General features: G+C 53.7%; 1 protein-coding gene across 1 annotated transcript in view; it reads left to right on the top strand.

The window, feature by feature from the left end:
* Window positions 1-2,487: 2,487 nt before the first annotated feature.
* The window catches only part of G3BP1 (G3BP stress granule assembly factor 1), a 40,897-nt gene continuing 40,494 nt past the window's right edge, over window positions 2,488-2,890 (top strand). Inside the window, exon 1 of the mRNA XM_006089114.3 lies at window positions 2,488-2,637. The gene's annotated coding sequence lies outside the window, so the exon portion shown is untranslated. The remainder of the gene's footprint in view (window positions 2,638-2,890) is intronic.

Genomic DNA, 2,890 nt, shown 5'->3' with positions numbered 1-2,890 from the left:
TTCCAACCTAGGGGATTCCCTAGGGGGAATGGCTATTGTTTTAAATTTAGAACTTTCCCTCTGCACTTAGATTTTTCCCCGTTAACAATTGGATACGGATCCATATCTACAATTCTATCTCGTTCTCTTTTAATCTGCTGCAGAGGGCCCTGGCCGGGTTGCTCAGTTACAGTGTCATCCCATACGCCAAGGTTGGGGGTTTGATCCCAGGTTGGGCACATACAAGAATCAACCAATGAATGCATAAATGAGTGGAACAACAAATAGATCTTTCTCTCCCCCTTGCTCTCTCTCTCTCTCTCTCTCTCTCTCACAAATAAAGAAATAAAAAAATTTAAACTGCTGCAGAGTATTCTATATTACATGCACATCAACAGTTAGTTTGTAAACTGATGAGCAATTACTTTTGCAGTGTAAATAGTCTAACAAAGCTGATGATACTGTAATGTACACACTGTACATGCCTCTTTGTAAAAAAAAAAAAAAAAAAGTGGCCATCAACGAAGAAGTGGGATATACACGATTTAATAGAGACTGCCAAGTAGCCTTACAAAAAGAGCTGTAATCACTTAAAATCCCCCCCCCCCCCATGAAATTAAGAATAGCCTTGACCCCTATCACAGACCACTTGGGTTTAAATGACCAACCTGTGAATTTAAAGTTGCGCCAATTTGCTCTCATTAGCGTTTCAATTTGGAGGGTCATCTTGTAAAATGCAAATTTCTTAGTCCAACTTTAAGAAACCTTTCAGTAGCTCTCCATTGCTTTCAGAATAAAGTTCAAATTCCTTAGCATGGCTAACACGTTCCTGGAGGTTCCTACCTCCAGAAAACCTTCTCTCCTCTGGGCTGAGTTGCCTCTGGTGTCTTCACAGCCTCAAGACACCTGTCCCCGGTTTGGGGAGCGCCGGGCCCAGCGCAGCGCAGCGCAGCACTCTGGTCTGTTGAAAGGGGTGACAGCGAGCAGGGACAGCATCTAGATTCTAGATCATCCCTGATTCCAGCCCCTGCAGCTCAATAAATGCTGAAAGCGCGAGGCCGCTGCCGGAGTGAGGCCTGGGGATGGAGTGGGTGGGGGGCAGCCGGGCGCTCTCACTTTGCTCCCGGGGCCAGGCCTGCGTTGGGGGGCCAACTGGGACGCGCCCGGATGCCACGGAGCGGCTGCCCCGCGCCCCTTTCTGTCCCAACAGAGACGCTCCACGTGCTTCCCTTCCACGTGGCTCTGCAAAACTTATCCGCTAAGTCTTATCAGGAGCCCCCCTTCCGCAGGGTCACATGCCTGCAATGCGAACGGCCCCAGGCGTGCTTTTGTATTTCCATGGAAAATGCTCTTGGTCACCAACAGGGGGCCCAGCGATACGCTCAGAGACGTGGACTGGACGCGGCCGGCGCGCCGCTGAGCCCTAGAACTGTTTCGGGAAATCCTGGGGGTGTCCACAGAGGAGTTTGACAAGTTACCTTTTAAAGACGGAATGGCCGGGAGAAATAAGCGCCCCCTCCTCCCCAGCGATTAGAAAACCGAATGACAATGGCCGTGACGCACGGGGCGTTGCATGGAAGCCCAAGCGGATCAGAGAGTCTGCAAACGGCCGCCCCTCGGCGACAGCAGAAAGGGGAAACCTCAGCAACACCCACGCGGCCCCTTCGGGCCGACCTGCAGCAGCACTTGCCCCAAACGGCAGGGCTGAAATGTCCGTTCTCCAGCTCAACAGCAGCTCTCACGCGCGACTTTTCACTTCTTTCACGGGGGTTACCTTCTCCTTGGCTTTCCCTTAATAGTTGTCCGCGCTAGTGCAGACTAATGGGGGGGGGGGGGGGGAAGCCAGCAAGTGCCCTTCGGCATGGAAATAAAAAGTTGTCATAAGAAGAAACAAACAAGGGGAAAGTTTACCACTTGGTTCCCCTGGTACCGATCTGCGGAAAAGGCGGGAGAGGGGCCGCAGGGGCCGGATCTAACAAGGGAGGAAAAGAAGGAAAAAGGACCCAGCCCCGGACCGGAGAGGCTCAGAACCGCCCCTGAAGGCACTGGGGCCCTAGGGCTCGGTCTCCTTGGTGCCGTCCAACCCCCGTGTCAATCAGCTCTTTCTCGCGTTGCGATTGGCCGAGGCCTTCCTTGGCCTCCCTCGTTCCCACCTCCTAGTTGCTTGGGGTTTACTTCCCCAAAGTACACGGGCCCCACCTTGTGGAGCAACCGCTCATGCAATGGAAAACGGATCTCCGCCCAGGGTAAGACGTTTCAACGAATGGGAGCGGCCCCAAGCATTTATTGGCCATTGTGGATATCGGTCAAAAAACTTCCCGCCCTCCTTTCCACCGACCCTTTAAGTAATTGGCCCCTCTCTATGCCAATCCGTTACTAGGGAAACGAGATCCTCACAGTCTCATAGGCATGAGTCAAAGCCAATCAAGAGTCACGCCTTCATCCTGAGTCGATATCCAATGGCTGCTCGAGGAGCCCAGAGGACGCAGTCGGGATTGGTCGCCAGCCTGCCGGACCTGGCCGCAACAAGTTAGGCTGCGTCGCGCTTATATAGACCGGCGACGGAGCACGCGTGTGCGGACGCAGTTGCGTGAAGGCTTTTTCTCCTTCCTCCGAGCAGTGGAGCAAAGCTTGTTCCTCTCCCGCTCAGCCGCGCAGGTACGCCGGGGTATGGGCGGGGCCGTGTGGCCCGGGGTCGAGGAAGAGCGGCAGCGGTTGTGAGAGGGAGAAGACCGAGCGGCGCCCGTGTGAGGCGCGCCCCCCCTTCAACGGCCGCAGGCGGGCGCACGGGCGCGCGGAAGCATCTCCGCCCCTCCGTCCCCATTGTGATTGTTTCTTTTTCCAATATAAGTTTGCCAGCATATTTGAAAATTTCTTTTTGAAAAATTAATATGCGTGGATGTCATAAACA

Source organism: Myotis lucifugus, unplaced genomic scaffold (assembly GCF_000147115.1).
Source record: "Myotis lucifugus unplaced genomic scaffold, Myoluc2.0 scaffold_56, whole genome shotgun sequence".
Taxonomy (NCBI): domain Eukaryota; kingdom Metazoa; phylum Chordata; class Mammalia; order Chiroptera; family Vespertilionidae; genus Myotis; species Myotis lucifugus.
The sequence above is the reverse complement of the archived record's forward strand: the minus strand, read 5'-3'. Positions and strand labels throughout refer to the sequence as shown.